Below are 18,789 nucleotides of genomic sequence, written 5' to 3'. Positions count from 1 at the left end.
ATCTCATTACCTCTTGCCACTTGAAAGAAGGTGTCTTTGTCCTTCACTCTGTAACCACGAGTTACCAGCTGCAGTTGTTTCCATATGGGCTCTCGAAGGCCCGAGACAAAGGATTGTACCCAGGTTTATATGTGGGCTATCTATCTATAGCTGACCCCTAAATTTAAGAAACGCTGGTTGAGTCGCATAAATCAGTATATGTGGGGGGTTTTTGTGTCACATTTTCCTATAGCAGGGCATTGAGTGTAAATCAGTGTCACGAAGACTATTCACTAGGACTGCAGTTTCCTGAGGGTTCCTTGGGAAGGGGTGTGGGAATAAGGATAGTACCGGTGGGTTATCTTTGGAGGTTCTGGGTTTGGGATCTAAGCTAATTTGAAGGTTTTGTGTGGATGTGAGGTGGGTCTTTATGTCCCTCCTCTGCAGCTTCTGCTGCACAAGCAATAAACAGACCACTGGCTTTGCGTCCTAAGACCTAAGAAGGCTGAAAAAGAGGATCTAGCCAAAGGAGAGTCACCAGACTAGGTGTTAGCCAGGCAAAAATGGCCGCCGGAGAGGCTGGGGAGGGAGGGACATAGGTCGTGCCATCTGCATTCAGACAGCTCAGCTGGGACACAGGCGTAGGAGCACCCATGCATCACCATATCTAAGTGACATTTTGAGAAAGACCCACAGAGGTCAAAACGTCCGGCTGTTTCGCTTTCTTTGATTCCCTCATCTGTCCATCACCTGTCTGTAAATTAAAAACACAATTGCATTTAATTCTCTGGAGTACGGTGAAATCTATATTTTCAATATCTGCATTCAGGACAGGAATAGGGGAGTTGGTTTACATGGATGTGGGGGGGGGCGTTGATTTCTGATAGGCCTGGGAGAAGTCATTTTCACAGATGGGGCAACATACATATATTTACTAGCTTCAGAATTACATTTCATCAGTCCATCTCAATAATTTCCACTTCGTTTGACATTTTATATTATGCCTCAGCATCTTATAAAACCTTCTTGGTCACTATCACATCCTTTATCCACCTAATCTCCTTCCAGGGGCAACTATTCCTGCCCCCCCTGAGGAGGATTTTCCATATTCTGAACATATTTTTCATCTTCTCTCACTTATTAATTCCTTCATGCTAAACCTGCTGGGTGCTGTCTAATTTGACACCATTTCACAGGTCTTCAAATACAAAATCTAAGGCTAGAGTCACATTAGCGTATGGCATCCGATGTGAGAGCAATGGATGCTATATGCTAATGACCCCCGGCTCAGGCTCTGCTGCGAGCGTGAGCCGAGTGTCATGCGACTGTGACCCGATCTTGCGCTCTGGTCACAGCTGCTAAATTGAGGGTGGGCACTGGAGAGGAGAGGGAGTGGTTAATCTCCCTGTCTCCTCCATTGTCAGCCTGTGCGTATATCGGACTGCACTTGGATAGCATCCGAGTGCAGTCCGATGTTTCTCTCGCACCCATACACTTGATTGAGTGCGAGTGACACGGCTCTCGCAGACAATCGCAGCATGCTGCGATATTTTCCTCAGTCCATTTAGGGCCGAGGAAAAACACGCAGATCTGAGCTGCAGCATTGCCTTACATGGGGCTGAGTGCAATGCGAGATTTTCTCACATTGCACTCATGCGACTCATTTGCAGGTGTGACTCCAGCAAACACTTCTCTTTTTGCAACTTTAAACAAATTTCTCAGGCGGTCCCCTATTCCTTCTGCACCGAAACTGCCTATGTTCAAAGGATTATACAAACAAGTAGATTTGACCTCAGTCAACAACAAACCCACAGAGTTGACAACAGCAATACATTCAATACATACATAAACGTTGAGTCTGAACACTGCTTTAGAAAAAGTACCAGAATGTGTCACAAAGCTAGTATCATGTGAGTGGCAGGGAACTCCATTCACAATATGCCAACCATCTAATCCATCTATGGAGATTACAAGCTTCAAAGTCTGTTTACACTGCATATACCTGATTAAAGGCCCCGTCACACTAAGCAACATCGCTGCTAACGAACAACTTTTGTGACGTTGCTAGCGATGTTGCTGTGTGTGACATCCAGCAACAACCTGGCCCCTGCTGTGAGGTCGTTGGTTGTTGCTGAATGTCCTGGGCCATTTTTTAGTTGTTGCTGTCCCGCTGTGCAGCACAGATCGCTGTGTGTGACAGCGAGACAGCAACAACTAAATGTGCAGGCAGCAGGAGCCGGCTTCTGCGGAGGCTGGTAACCAATGTAAACATCGGGTAACCAAAAAGCCCTGTCCTTGGTTACCCGATATTTACCTTTGTTACCAGCCTCCGCCGCTCTCACTGTCAGTGCCGGCTCCTGCTCTGTGCACATGTAGCTGCAGGACACATAGGGTTAATTAACCCCATGTGTGCTGTAACTAGGAGAGCAGGGAGCCAGCGCTAAGCAGTGTGCGCTGCTCCCTGCTCTGTGCACATTTAGCTGCAGCACACATCGGGTAATTAACCCGATGTGTGCTGTAACTAGGAGAGCAGGGAGCCAGCGCTAAGCGGTGTGCGCTGCTCCCTGCTCTCTGCGCGTGTAGCTCCGTGCGCTGGTAACCAAGGTAAATATCGGGTTGGTTACCCGATATTTACCTTAGTTACCAAGCGCAGCATCTTCCACACGGCGCTGGGGGCTGGACACTGGTTGCTGGTGAGCTCACCAGCAACCTGTGTAGCGACGCTCCAGCGATCCCTGCCATGTCAGGTTGCTGGTGGGATCGCTGGAGCGTCGCAGTGTGACATCTCACCAGCAACCTCCTAGCAACTTACCAGCGATCCCTATCGTTGTTGGGATCGCTGGTAAGTTGCTTAGTGTGACTGGACCTTAAGACAAGATGATCCAAACCAACCAATCACAGATTTTTTTTTCCAATTCTATTCTAAATGTACTACTTCGGTTTAGTACCTCAGGCAATTAAAAACAGTTAAACTCTTAAGACCAGCAGAATTCAACTTCCAGCACTTTTTCTTTTTCTCTACACAGCTGTGTACAGTTATGTAATGCTTTAACACAGTTTACTTTCACGGAACACATAAACACACATTTTTCACATAATGCAGACGTTTAAGGGATTTTATGACCGGATTCTAAACTAGGACTTATCTCACAAAGATCAGTCATGAGGTGTCTGAACTCTGGCAGCCGACACCCCCCTACTCCCACACGGAAACTCATGAGAGTTTAGTAAGATAATACGATTTTTTACTTCTTGTGGAGTTGCGCAATCTCCCCCCATGTGGTCCACTTGGGAAAATGGAGGCAACGTCACGGCTGTCTTTTATCCAAACGTCTCCAGCTCCACGTTGTCTTTCCTTTGCTACCTCAGACTAAGCCTTTGCTTGTCTAGCTAATTTGTTATCATTAAAGGAAACCTGTCATCATTTTTTTCCCTATGAAACATATAAGTGTCACCTTCTCAAACACAGGAGGAAAAGAGTAAACTGCAAAATCAATACTTTATTAGGACAGACACAACAAGACAAATTTAAAAGAGGTATACTACCAAATCAATAGGGATACAAGTACAATAGTCCCATTATCATGACAGTTTGCAATCCAAATCTATATATATAATTGCCTTATTCTGTCTGTCTGTCTGTCATGCTCCAAAATTGTGTCACGGTGACATGTCCTTACGGTGACACAAAGCTGATTGGCCGCTGGGTTCGCCATGGCCCCGCCCCCCCACACGGATTGGCCTCTCGCCCCGGCTGCGCCCCCACACGGATTGGCCAGCCGCTCGCCCAGGCTCTGCCCCCCCCCCCCACAGATTGGCCTCTCGCCCCGGCACCCTGCAGGCATTGGCAACTCGCCCACGCCACGCCCCGCCCCCCTCACGCAATAGACGTTAGCTCTCGCCCCCCCCCCCCCCCGCATTGCCCGAACTGACACGGTCACGGAGCCACGAATCCCAGGTGAGTACTGTACTCCCCCCCCCCCTTTCCCCCCTCACCAACGGGAGCCCACATCAGCGTACGCCGCCGCTGGTGTTGGCTCCCGTGCGAGCGGGGGACGTGTTGCGCTGGTAACCATGCTTGCATAGTTACCAGTAAATCAAGGTCCTGCAGCGGCGGGACTTCCAGACGCACAAACATAACAGCACACACACACGCATACACACACACATCAGATCGCACTCACTCTCACAAACACCTCACACACACCTCACACACACCTCACACACACCTCACACACACCTCACACACACATCGCATCCACATACTCACAGCATCCGGCGATATCGCTTGCTTCTCGGCCTCGATACTGTGCTGTTGTGATCTTCCAGGACCTGACGGAGGATCACATGGCCAGAGGCATGTGGTATGTCCGGATGTTGTGAGTATCAGCGCGTATGTGCGATATCGTCAGTGTCTGTGAGTGTGAGTGGATGCGATCGGGTGTGTGTGAGTGGATGCGATCGGGTGTGTGTGAGTGGATGCGATCGGGTGTGTGTGAGTGGATGCGATCGGGTGTGTGTGAGTGGATGCGATCGGGTGTGTGTGAGTGGATGCGATCGGGTGTGTGTGAGTGGATGCGATCGGGTGTGTGTGAGTGGATGCGATCGGGTGTGTGAGTGTCGGCAGAGGAGCACGGCGTGCTGGAGGAGGCTGGGAGCAGAGAGGCTGATCATGGGGAAGGCTGGGAGGAGAGAGGCTGATGCTGGGGGAGGCTGGCTGGGGGAGGCTGGGACGAGGGAGGCTGATGCTTGGGGAGGCTGATGCTGGGGGAGGCTGGAAGGAGAGAGGCTAATGCTGGTGGAGGCTGATGCTTGGGGAGGCTGATGCTGGGGGAGACTGGGAGGGGAAGGCTGATGCTGAGGGAGGCTGGGAGGAAGGAGGCTGGGAGGAGAGAGGCTGATCCTGGGGAAGGCTGGGAACGGGAGGCTGATGCTGATGGAGGCTGGAAGGAGTGAGGCTGATGCTGGGGGAGGCTGGAAGGAAAGAGGCTGATGCTGGTGGAGGCTGATGCTTGGGGAGGCTGATGCTGGGGGAGACTGGGAGTGGAAGGCTGATGCTGAGGGAGGCTGGGAGGAAGGAGGCTGGGAGGAAGGAGGCTGGGAGGAAGGAGGCTGGGAGGAGAGAGGCTGAACCTGGGGAAGGCTGGGAAGGGGAGGCTGATGCTGGGGGAGGCTGGAAGGAGAGAGGCTGATGCTGGTGGAGGCTGATGCTTGGGGAGGCTGATGCTGGGGGAGACTGGGAGCGGAAGGCTGATGCTGAGGGAGGCTGGGAGGGGGAGGCTGGGAGGAAGGAGGCTGGGAGGAGAGAGGCTGATCCTCGGGAAGGCTGGGAAGGGGAGGCTGATGCTGAGGGAAGCTGGAAGGAGAGAGGCTGATGCTGGGGGAGGCTGGAAGGAGAGAGGCTGAGGCTGGGAGGAGAGAGGCTGATGCTGGGGAAGGCTGATGCTGAGGGAGGCTGGGAGGGGAAAGCTGATGCTGGGGAAGGCTGGGAGGACGGAGGCTGGGAGGAGAGAGGCTGATCCTGGGGAAGGCTGGGAGAGGGAGGCTGATGCTGGAGGAGGCTGGAAGGAAAGAGGCTGATGCTGGCGGAGGCTGATGCTGGGGGAGGCTGGAAGGAGAGAGTCTGATGCTGGTGGAGGCTGATGCTTGGGGAGGCTGATGCTGGGGGAGACTGGGAGTGGAAGGCTGATGCTGAGGGAGGCTGGGAGGGGGAGGCTGGGAGGAAGGAGGCTGGGAGGAAGGAGGCTGGGATGGAGCACGATGGGGAGTGCGCTGCATGGGGGATGGAGCACGATGGGGAGTGCGCTGCATGGGGGATGGAGCACGTTTGGGAGTGCGCACCTCCCCCCAAAACACACACACACACACACACGCGCGCACTGCACAACACACCACACACCACACACCACACATCACACACACACACACACACTGGGAACCACAAACAACTGCCCTACACAGACACCCACACACACAGACAACGCTGCGCACACACAGCACCCAACACACAAACACCGCGGCACACACAAATATACGCACATACCGCACAACACACACATTGCACAAAACATACCTCCCCCCAAAACACACCACACACACACAAACCGCGCAACACACACACAACGCTACAGACACACAGCGCTCCACAAACAACGCAACACACGCAACACACATATAACACCGCTCTCACCCCCCGTCACACCCAGACAACACCCAGAACATGTACAGCCCCTACACAAACACTTGGTAACTACACACAACAACATCTATATATATATCTATATATATATCTATATATATATATATATATATATATATATATATAACAAAAATCATACATGAACTACACAATACGTAAATTCTAGAATACCGGATGCGTAGAATCGGGCCACCTTCTAGTATTACATAAAGGTCAAACCAATAAATATTGGAGTAGGAGGTAGATGAGATAAGGACTAGCCAAAACTTTTAGTCAGGACTAGGAAAAGTAGTGGAGATGAAAAAAGGGGCTATATGGGAATGCGGTGCAGGTAAGTCGTCACGGAATCTCCAGCTTGAAGCAGGGAGAGACCGTGATGGCTACAAAATCAGACACCAACAGTAGTAAATTTACAATTAGAATTACATGATAAGTGGAATAGCTAATTTGCAAGGCACAGAATGGGGTGTGCTTCTCTTACCTAAAGTGCAAGTGCAGGATGAAAGAGTGCGCCTGAGGTGCCAGCAACCCAGATACAGTCCCTTTAGCGAGTGGAATCCCTAATAAACGCCCAGGATCTCCATCCAACGCGCGTTTCGCGGGTGGGTTTAGCTTTTTCAAGGTGAGGAGCCTAAGTGTCAAATTCTGCAGCTCCTGGGCTGCATTCTATGAAGGTGTATCTTGTGCCCTGATTCCCCTTGCAGACCCCGAATATAACTTTATAAAACCTGACTGTTAGGTATGCTAATGAGCTGTGGGGCTCAGATGGGTGTGCTCATTTTCGTCTCCTGTCCCTCCTTGTGGCCTTCTTCGCCATCCTCCTTTCATGATTGACATGATGACGCCGCCATCATTATGCACGCTGCTCTGCAAAATCTTGCATCTGTGCAGTCATTCCCCGACTCGCGCAGGCGCAGTTTGCCCTCGCAAGAGCCAGTGCGGTGTTAGAGCATGCGCAACATTATGGTTGGGTATGAGAATGTCGCGGGGAACATCATGCACATTGCGTTCCCACTCAGCTCTGCTACATCCCTACATCCCCATAGAGCATGACTGGCTGCGAGACAAAGCCACGCGATGAGAATGAACTTGGATGAAATTCACCCAACTTCATTGTCATTGCGCGGATCTGTCGGTGTGCCGCGGCTTGATTTGCGGTCATCTGTGAAGGACTCACCGGTGACCGCAAATCTGAGTAACTGAATTGAGCCGCGCGATCAGTGGTGTCGTCACTCAGATTACCCGCGTCCAGCTGGAATCCTCCACCCGAGACCGCAAATCTCCTGAGTGAGGGCATCGCTGATCTCATGGCTCACTTCAGTCACTTGGACTTGCTGTCACAGTTGGAGGATCCAGCTGTGGCTGCGGGTAACCTGAGTGACGTCACCGCGATAGCACGACTCACTCCAATTGCAGTGTGGAGCTGACAGAGTGTGGTCGTGGTCTGTGGCCGCTCGCTGTCAGCTTCTGATGTAGTAAAACTAAAAGTGTAGTGGGACCTCGTGTGGATTACGTCAGACCTGGAGGGGTATTTGGGGATTAATAAAGTGGTGAAAGAGGGTGTTTTTTTGTCTTTTATTCCAAATAAAGGATTTTTTTTTTTGGGTGTATGTGTTCATTTTCTTTAACTTACAGGTTAATCATGTAAGGTATCTCAGGGAGACGCCTGCCATGATTAACCTAGGACTTAGTGGCAGCTATGGGCTGCCATTAACTCCTTATTACCCCTATTGTCACCGCACCGGGGCAATTCGGTATGAGCTGGGTAGAGTCCCGGGACTGTCGCATCTAATGGATGCGGCAATTCCAGGCGGCTGCTGGCTGATATTTTTAGGCTGGGGGGCTCCCCATAACGTGGGGCTCCCCATCCTGAGAATATCAGACTTCAGCCGTGTGGCTTTACCTTGGCTGGTATCAAAATTGGGAGGACCGTTTTTTCTTTTTTTAATTATTTATTTATTTACTTTACTGCACGATATAGCCCCCCCCGGCCACTGTGATTGGTTGCAGTGAGACAGCTGTGTGTGGGGGCTCATCTGACTGCAACCAATCATAGGCGCCGGTGGGTGGGTGAAGCAGTGAATACGAGATGGAGTAATGAGCGGCCGGCATTTTCAAAAGCTGGAGAAGCTGCTGGAGTTTTGTGACAGCTGTGCAGCGCTGCGCTGGTGATCGTGGAGGATGAAAGAGAGAGGGAGAGACCGGCCGACCATTAGAGAGAGAGAGAGAGAGGCACCGACCAACTGACCGAGAGAGAGTGACCAAGATCGACAGAGAGACCGACACCGACAGAGAGAGAGAGAGAGAGATCGAAAGACCTGCATTTTGTTTGTCAAAAAAGCATGCAGAACGCAACAAAAATGCAGTGCAAGAGCACAGCTAAACATTTTGGTTGCGTTTTGACACACCTCATTGATTTCAATGGGTGGAAAATGCAACCAAACCGCAGAAAAGAAGTGACATGCTGCTTTTTTAAACGCATCGATTTTGTCAAATATTTGGTATCCAAAATGCTGCGTTTAAAAAAGCAACGTACGCATGGAATTTGCTGACTTCTCATAGACTTTGCTGGGGAAGCACAACACGTGCATTTTGACAATGATACGCTGCAGTTTTAAATGCAGCCAAAACGCATTAAAAAACGCAAAGTGCATACACAGCCTTAGGCCCCCTTCACACGTCCGTGATACACGTGCGTGTTTGGTCCGTTTCCGTATATACCGGAGACACGGCCAAACGTGCACCAATGTTAATCTATGATTGTGGTCACACGTCCGTTATTTCATTATGTCCGTGTGTGCGTGTCCGTGATCCGTATGTGTTTGCGTTTGGCACGGATGCATGTCCGTTATCTGCACGGAGCACGCACACGTGGACACAATGAAAGTCTATGGGTATGTGCACACACGTTAGTAAACACGTATGCATATACCTATAGTCCGTGTCCGTTTGGTGTTTTTATTTCTAGTGATGTCGGCTATTCTTTCTATTTCTGTGTATGTCGGTCAATCTCCCTGAGTCCGTCGGTCAGTCTCTCTGTCTCTCTGTCGGTCTCTCTGTCTGTCTGTCCCTCTCTCACAGTCTGTCGGTCAGTTTCCCCCCCTCTCTCATACTTACCGTTCCCCGATCTCCGGCGCAGCGCTGCACGGCGTTCACACTGCTGCGGCGGCTTTTACTATTTTGAAAAAGCCGGCCGCCCATTAAACAATCTCGTATTCCCTGCTTTCCCCGCCCACCGGCGCCTATGATTGGTTGCAGTGAGACACGCCCCCACGCTGAGTGACAGGTGTCACACTGCACCCAATCACAGCAGCCGGTGGGCGTGTCTATACTGTGCAGTAAAATAAATAAATAAATAATTAAAAAAAAACGGCGTGCGGTTCCCCCCAATTTAAAAGCCAGCCAGATAAAGCCATACGGCTGAAGGCTGGTATTCTCAGGATGGGGAGCTCCACGTTATGGGGAGCCCCCCACCCTAACAATATCAGTCAGCAGCCGCCCAGAATTGCCGCATACATTATATGCGACAGTTCTGGGGCTGTACCCGGCTCTTCCCGATTTGCCCTGGTGCCGTTGGCAAATCGGGGTAATAAGGAGTTATTGGCAGCCCATAGCTGCCAATAAGTCCTAGATTAATCATGTCAGGCGTCTCCCCGAGATACCTTCCATGATTAATCTGTAAGTTACAGTAAAAAAACACACACACCCGAAAAAATCCTTTATTTGAAATAAAAAACACACACAAATTCCCTCATTACCAATTTATTAACCCCGACAAACCCTCCATGTCCGGCGTACTCCACGGACCTCCAGCGTCGCGTCCAGCTCTGCTGCATGGAGGTGACAGGAGCAGCAGAAGTCACCGCCGCTCCGGTCACCTCCACACAGCAAATGAGATGAGTAGCGCGATCAGCTGCTGTCACTGAGGTTACCCGCGGCCACCGCTGGATCCAGCGGTGGCCGCGAGTTACCTGACTGACAGCAGCTGATCGCGCTACTCACCTCATTTGCTGTGTGGAGGTGACCGGAGCGGCGGTGTCTTCTGCTGCTCCTGTCACCTCCATGCAGCAGAGCTGGACGCGACGCTGGAGGTCCGTGGAGTACGCCGGACATGGAGGGTTTGTCGGGGTTAATAAATTGGTAATGAGGGAATTTGTGTGTGTTTTTTATTTCAAATAAAGGATTTTTTCGGGTGTGTGTGTTTTTTTACTGTAACTTACAGATTAATCATGGAAGGTGTCTCATAGACGCCTGACATGATTAATCTAGGACTTATTGGCAGCTATGGGCTGCCAATAACTCCTTATTACCCCGATTTGCCAACGGCACCAGGGCAAATCGGGAAGAGCCAGGTACAGCCCCAGAACTGTCGCATATAATGTATGCGGCAATTCTGGGCGGCTGCTGACTGATATTGTTAGGGTGGGGGGCCCCCCATAACGTGGAGCTCCCCATCCTGAGAATACCAGCCTTCAGCCGTATGGCTTTATCTGGCTGGCTTTTAAATTGGGGGGGACCGCACGCCGTTTTTTTTTTAATTATTTATTTATTTATTTTACTGCACAGTATAGACACGCCCACCGGCTGCTGTGATTGGGTGCAGTGTGACACCTGTCACTCAGCGTGGGGGCGTGTCTCACTGCAACCAATCATAGGCGCCGGTGGGCGGGGAAAGCAGGGAATACGAGATTGTTTAATGAGCGGCCGGCTTTTTCAAAATAGTAAAAGCCGCCGCAGCCGTGTGAATGCCGTGCAGCGCCGGTGATCGGGGATCGGTGAGTATGAGAGAGGGGGGGACACTTCAGTCAATCGGGGGATTAGCGGTCACCGGTGAATCCTTCACAGGTGACCGCTAATCAGTACTCGACACAGACAGAGCCGCGGTATGAGGATGAAGTCGGGTGAAGTTCACCCGAGTTCATTCTCATCGCGCAACTCTGTCTGCTGTCAGCCGACATTTATAAACGACATTGTGCATCACACACACGGACATTACACACGGACATTACACGTACACATACACATTAATTCCACACGCACACACGGACGTTCTGCACACAAACACGGCTAGCATACGCAATTCACACAGGTGCCACACGGACCATAAAAACGGACACAAAAACGGGACACGGACCCGAAAAACGGCCCGTAACACACGTGCGTGTTTTTCACGGACGTGTGAAGGGGGCCTTAAACTGACTTCAGTGTCCGATGTATCTATATCAGATGTGGAATTATCTGTTGTCTCATCCACAAGCCCTCCTGAAGAAGGGGAAAAACCCTCTTCTCCTTAAACTCCAATAAATCCCAATTGAATTGCTTCTGTTTTTGTTCTTTAAGAGAGTTCTGAAATCTTTCTACCACAAACTGCATTGGGGACTCCTTTCTAGAGTCTACATTAGTCTTAAATTTCAATGCCTCTTCAGTAAGAATTGTCAAACTCTTTAATGTCTGTTCAAAATTATTCTCCTCCTTTAGTACAATGCTCATAAGTTTAATAGAGCTCTCAGTTAGCTCCTTTTTCCCAAGCAGTCAAAAGCTCAGGGAGCCTTTTGCATTTAGATGGAACCAAATTAATCATGGGTCACTTCGGGACAATTCTGTTATGTAATTCTCTAGAGACTGTAAATCCCACGTGGACTTCAAGCTGACCTTGTAGCAGCATATAAGTTCCTGAAAAACTATCCTAATGTTTGAAGTCCTGGTGGTACCACTGTTATCTCCGCATTCAGAAAAGACATCCCTAGAATCCATTGCCAACTGCTCCCAGTTAACAGGCCCTGATAAAAATCCTGCCATAAATAATGTCAGTTAGAAAAACTCAGAAGTAAATTTAGAAGTACAGAAAATAATTTACACCAAAATATAACTCCTAAAATTTTAAATGTATTGAACATATATTACATTCTGGGGACGTTACATTGATGATGTTTTGTTCCTGTTTATTGGAGAACTGAATGACAATAGGTTGGGCCTTGGGTTCACCTCGGAATTTAGGAGAAATAGCATTGAGTTCCTGGATATTACCATCTCCAGGGATGCACAAGGGAGTCTGCAAACTAAAACTTTCCGTAAGCCAAGATCGACTAATAGTTTTCTACATTGGAGGAGTCACCACCCACAGTCTTAAGAGGAGTATTCCGAGGAGTCAGTATCTTACAATTAGGATAAATTTCTCCTCTGATACTGACTTGAGATAGGTCAGTGCAGCTTATAAGAATGCCATTTCAGTAGCCAGAAGTATGACATTGAGACCTAGACCTAAAGATACCTCCCAAGTGATGAGAGTTATTGGTAAATTTGACAATCAATCAGAGGAAATGTGGAGGATACTCAAATATTGGAGTATCCTCGAGTCGGATCCGGACATCAGTGAGGTCTTGCCCCTGAATCCGTCGATCACCTTCAGGAGGGGAGTAGGACTATTCGTGATCAACTTGTCAACAGTAAGTACCGATCCCCTCATGATTCAACCTGGCTAGACAATAGGAGTGTTGGCACATTTAAGTGCGGTAGATGTACCTTCTGGAAATATGTCAAATGAGGTATCTAATTTGTTACTGAGGTGATGGGTAGAACTTTCTTTAATAGACAATTCACCAATTGTACTACTTCCCCTCATCCAGCACCATGACACCCAGCACAGCAGAGTCCTGCATACACTGAGGAGCTGATCATGTGACCCCTGACTCCTCCCCTCCATGTGACATCATCACAGGTCCTGTAAGCACAGAGCAGCCATATATCTAGTGTGCGGCTCTGCAGGAGGAGGTATGTGGGGATTCCCCATTACTGGGGCAGGCGGCATTAACCCCTTCAGTTCTGAGACTTTCTTGGTGTTTTTCTCTCGCTGATTTCTATGAATCGTGAGGTTTTTGTTCCTTTTCCTCTGATAGATACAGACGCCCCAACTATGAGGGGCAGGAAGTGAGGAAACCCGTCTGCCCTCAGTCCTCGGCCCCTTTCTGCCCTCGGTCTTCGGCCCCTCTCGGTCCTCGGCCCCTTTCTGCCCTTGGTCCTCGGCCCCTTTCTGCCCTCGGTCCTCGGCCCCTTTCTGCCCTCGGTCCTCAGCCCCTTTCTGCACTCGGCCCTCGGCCCCTTTCTGCCCTCCATCCTCGACCCCTTTCTGCCATCGGTCTTTGGCCCCTGTCTGCCCTCGGTCCTCGGCCCCTTTCTGCCCTCGGTCCTCGGCCCCTTTCTGCACTCAGTCCTCGGCCCCTTTCTGCACTCAGTCCTCGGCCCCTTTCTGCACTCAGTCCTCGGCCCCTGTCTGCCTCAGTCCTCATCCCCTTTCCGCCCTCAGTCTTCGGCCCCTTTCCACCCTCGGTCCTCAACCCCTTCCTGCCCCCACACAGTATAATGTTCCCAAATTCCAATATTACATCTCGGATCATGGTGGTAGAAATGATCACACAGGACGTCATCAGGGGCAGAGAATGCGGTCACTGCCTCAGCTGCTTTCTCCACTATGAAATGAAGCGTCATCAGTGACATCTGTTTCAGGGGCTGGGCTAGTCCCTGCTTGCCGTGTTGTCTCCTTACAATTTATACTGACACTGTGCTCTCTTGCTGGCTCATCACTTCTCTTTGGAGCAGGCGAGGGAGCGCACTGCCACTGTGCATTCAAAGGGATATAGTGCAGGGAGGTCATACTGAGCATACGTCAGAACTAGGGCTGAGCGGATCCGCCAAAAACCGGGACCGTCGGATTACAGCCAGATTTTACAAAGAGTCCGATCCGCTGCGTAATCCGGTGCCCATATAAGTCAGTGGGGATCGTAATCTGGAGATTGAAAATGTTTGTGGAGGGCTTAGGGGGGTAGGAGCGTGCACGGCATACCCATCCAGGCGGTGTCATGGCGGCACACTGCTTCTGGGTCACGCTTTTCTCTTCCAGAGCCGACAATTCAATATTCATTGCTTTGCCCACCGGCGCATGTCATTGGTTGCAGTTAGATGCACCCCCACCCTGAGTGGCAGCGTGTCAGCTGACTGCAACCACTCACAATATATAGGAGGATAAGGCTGCACATCAAACTTAGATAATGGTATAATGCCTCAAGCATATGGAAAAATATTGGAATATACAATGAAAAATGCTACTTGCTAATTTGAACATGTGAATAATGAAATGCATACCTGCCATGAATATTAGGAAAAAGGAGATATTTAGCAATCGCATTGATCAATGTAACTGAGCCCCAAGACCTCGTCAAGGTATATCTCTATATTGGGGTCCCTAGCTCTGTGACCCTAACTGTGTGTCATCTCATTGCAATTAAAAACTGCTGTGGGTGGAGAGGGGTAACTAAGGACTTTCTTATATAGGAGATGGAAAAAACATGGCCGAAAGGGGCGGAGCTGTGTTCACATTCAGAAAAAAACTACAACCACTCACAGGCGGCAGGACGGCCGGTGGGCGGGGAAAGCAGTGTATCCCTCGCAAGTGTGACTCTGGCTTTTTTTTTAAATTAAGATAAATAATTAAAAAAAAAAAAAAAAAGTGCGGTCCCCCTAATTTTCATCCCCAGCCATGATAATGCCGGCTGGGAGCTGGTATTCTCAGCCCGCAGCCGCCCGGTATTGCCGCATCTATTAGATGTGACAATCCTGGTGTATTACCGGCCCTTCCCGTTGGTGTGATGTGGTGCCAATCGGGGTAATAAGGGGTTAATAGTAGCACACAGCTGCTACTAAACCCTAGGTTAGTGATGGCACAGGCGTCTATCAGATACCTGCATCACACAAACCTGTAAATGAATGTAAATAAGCACACACACAGAGAAAAATCCTTTATTTGGAATAAAGTACAAAACACGCCCTCCTTCACCATTTTATTAACCTGCAACACTCTGCAGATCCGCATAATCCACACGAGGTCCCTCGACGACACATCCAACTCTGCTACATGTCACAGCTAGCAACCATAGAGAAGACTGCCAGCTCTGAGTAAAGCGGTCACTCTCCCGGTGTCCCGGCAGCCCTCCTTACCCACTGACCCGGTTCCTGCATCGCACCACCGCTCCGTACACACTGATCCAGTCGTACCTGCATCACACCACCGCTCCCTGCCCACTGATCCAGTTCACGTGTCCGCCGGTCACGCCTGCCGCTCCCGCTCGTGCTCTCCTGTGTTCTGTTCCTGGTCTCAGGAGTCTGACTCTGACTAGTGCCTCTGTATAGGACCAGGCCGCGCCCACTCTCCTGGTCTTATAGGCCCAGCACACCTAAAGCAGGAAATGACATGGGGCTGTGCTGGGTATATAAGACTTGCCCCGCCATGTGGGCGGGGCCTGATCAACGTGTCTTGAAGCCTTGTCTTTTGAGCTAGATCCTCAGGTCCCCTTGTGCCGTGTTCTGTTACCTGTACCAGCATTCTGTACCGTCTTAAAGTACTCTGTGACCCTGGTGACCTGGTTATACCTGTCCCTGCCTCGCCAGTGCTCCGGCTGCCGTGTACCCTGCCTTCCGGTGGGGTGCATGGTCCAGTGGATCCACCTCCTGGGCCTACCAGTCCTCCCTGCCCTGACAGATTGATCAGGCCATGGATCCCGCTGGAGCACAAACGTCTGAGCTGGCTGAACTACGCCAGGAACTGGTGCGACAGAGAGAAACCTTAACCCGTATATTGAATTACCTGACGTCTGTGGACAGCCGCTTGTATACGTTACAGACTGCCGCCTCGACCTAATCTACACAGCGTACAGCGACTACGTCCGAACCCGTTGTCTCCTCGGCCTCGCATCTCCGCCTCGCTGCACCACCTCACTATGTGGGAGATCCCAAGACCTGCAGAGGCTTCTTGAACCAGTGCTCTCTGCATTTCCAGCTGCTCCCGCACCTGTTTGTTTTGGACCAAGCAAAAGTGGCATTTCTAATGTCACACCTAGAAGGCGAAGCTCTGGCCTGGATAAATCCGTTGTGGGAGAACGAGGATCCGGTGACCACCGACATCCGGGAATTCCTTCAGGCTTTTAGAAGTACCTTCGATGAACCAGGACGTACTACCGTGGTTACCTCTTCGCTCCTCCGGCTACGCCAAGGGACCCTGACGGTTGGCCACTACGCCATCCAGTTCTGCACGCTTGCCTCCGAGCTAGGCTGGAACAATGAGGCATTGACTGCCGCCTTCTGGGAGGGGCTCTCTGGTCGCATCAAGGACGAATTAGCCGGTCGTGATGTTCCCCGTACGTTGGACGCTTTGATATCCCTAGCCACCCGGATTGATCGCCGTTTTCAGGAATGGACCAAGGAGGTATCCCGGGAGAAGCGACCAGTCCGTCACGCCTTTGTCCTGCAGAGGTCTACCGTTCCCCCGCCATTGCCTTCCTGTGATTCAACTCCCGAACCTATGCAAATAGACCGGTTGAGCCAAGCCGAGCAACGCCGTGCAGAGCGGCTCGCCCGGGGCCTGTGTTTCTATTGTGGAAGTGGTTCACATCTGCTCCGCTCTTGCCCTGAGAGGCCAGGAAGACCCCAAGTCCAAGGGATGGTGGGAACCGCCACCCTTGGTACCGGAATCCCCTCAGTCCCGGTTACACAAACTGTCCAGGTAACGACTGAGAAGACCCGGTTCACGGCAGAGGCTCACATTGATTCGGGAGCAGCGGGTAATTTCATTCTACAAGCTACAGTGGACCGTTATCGAATACCGGTCATCCCGCTTGCTAAACCCCTTTGGTTCGCCTCCGTGGGCGGAAAACCGGTATACGAACCCGTACGGTACACCACCGAACCCGTGAGACTCTGTGTTGGTGCCCTGCACACTGAGACTATTGCTTTGTACGTCATCCCGAGAATGACTCCCGCGCTCCTGCTGGGTCTGCCCTGGCTACAACTCCATGACCCTGACATCAGTTGGCGCTCTGGCTCAATCACTCGTTGGAGTCCGTTGTGCCAGGATACCTGGCTACAGCCTGTTCCTCGGTCCCTGTCACCTGGGCCTGTCATGTCACAACAGGAGGAAGAAGTGACGACGCAGTCCAGCGTCGTACCACAACTCTTGTTGCCTGAGTCCTTGGTACCACCGGGCCCTGAAGAAGAAACGACGCAGTCTAGTGTCGCTCCACCGTCCCTGGCTATTGAGACTTCGATGTCACCGGCTACTGAGGATGAGACAATGTCCTGTACCCAGTCCGAGACTCCCGATCCGGTCGTCCAAGACTCCAGTCCTGCTTCTGACTGTCCTCCCCTTTCCGTTGCCTCCGTTGCCGCTGACTTAGGTTCTCCGATACGGGACATAGTGGCCATGAAAACGGTCTGGGGTAAGCAGTCCTTCCTGGTCGATTGGGTGAATTGCGGTCCTGAGGCCCGGTCCTGGTTGTCCCGGAAGTACGTTGCTGCCGCTCTTCGGCCCGCCTACATGTCCCGGCCGCGGGGAGGGGGGCTTCAAGGGGGGGGTACTGTCACGCTCCCGGTGTCCCGGCAGCCCTCCTTACCCACTGACCCGGTTCCTGCATCGCACCACCGCTCCGTACACACTGATCCAGTCGTACCTGCATCGCACCACCGTTCCTTGCCCACTGATCCAGTTCACGTGTCCGCCGGTCACGCCTGCCGCTCCCACTCGTGCTCTCCTGTGTTCTGTTCCTGGTCTCAGGAGTCTGACTCTGACTAGTGCCTCTGTATAGGACCAGGCCGCGCCCACTCTCCTGGTCTTATAGGCCCAGCACACCTAAAGCAGGAAATGACATGGGGCTGTGCTGGGTATATAAGACTTGCCTTTCCATGTGGGCGGGGCCTGATCAACGTGTCTTGAAGCCTTGTCTTTTGAGCTAGATCCTCAGGTCCCCTTGTACCGTGTCCTGTTACCTGTACCAGCATTCTGTACCGTCTTAAAGTACTCCGTGACCCTGGTGACCTGGTTATACCTGTCCCTGCCTCGCCAGTGCTCCGGCTGCCGTGTACCCTGCCCTCCGGTGGGGTGCATGGTCCAGTGGATCCACCTCCTGGGCCTACCAGTCCTCCCTGCCCTGACAATAGCCTATTACTGAGCCACGATACTGCAGCAGACACTGTGACAGGCTGGGTGCATCTGTCTGCAGCCAATCACAGATGAGAGGACGGCCGGTGGGCGGGGAAAGCAGTGCAAGTGTCCGCAGGTCGGACAGCGCATCACCCGCACAGCCGCACACTTCTGACAGGAGAGTGCATGTGTTTCTGTCTACATGCACTAAATAAATAATTAAATGCAATAAATAATTAAAAAAAAAACGACGTGTGGTCCCCCCAATTTTATTCTCAGCCTGCAGCCGCCCGGTATTGCCGCATCTGTTAGATGTGACAATCCTGGTGCATTACCGGCCCTTCCCATTGGCCTGATGCAGTGCCAATCAGGGTAATAGCAGGGGTTAATAGCAGTTAGTGATAGCTCAGGCATCTATCAGATACCTGCATCACAAACCTGTAAATAACAGTAAATAAACGCACAAAGAAAAATCCTTTATTTGGAATAAAGTACAAAACGCACCCTCCTTCACCAGTTTATTAACTCTCAACACAGCCCTCCGGGTCTGGCGTAATCCACACGAGGTCCCTCGACGACACATCCAGCTCTGCTACATCTCAGAGCCAGCAGCCATCGACTGCCGGATCTGAGTGCAGCCTGTTAT

At 51.2% G+C, this 18,789-nt stretch overlaps 1 pseudogene; it reads left to right on the top strand.

The window, feature by feature from the left end:
• LOC142312946 (uncharacterized) overlaps window positions 1–18,789 on the top strand; it is a 198,170-nt pseudogene that overhangs the window by 151,413 nt on the left and 27,968 nt on the right.

This window comes from Anomaloglossus baeobatrachus, chromosome 5 (genome assembly GCF_048569485.1).
Source record: "Anomaloglossus baeobatrachus isolate aAnoBae1 chromosome 5, aAnoBae1.hap1, whole genome shotgun sequence".
Lineage (NCBI taxonomy): Eukaryota > Metazoa > Chordata > Amphibia > Anura > Aromobatidae > Anomaloglossus > Anomaloglossus baeobatrachus.
This window is presented reverse-complemented; position numbering and strand designations above follow the sequence as displayed.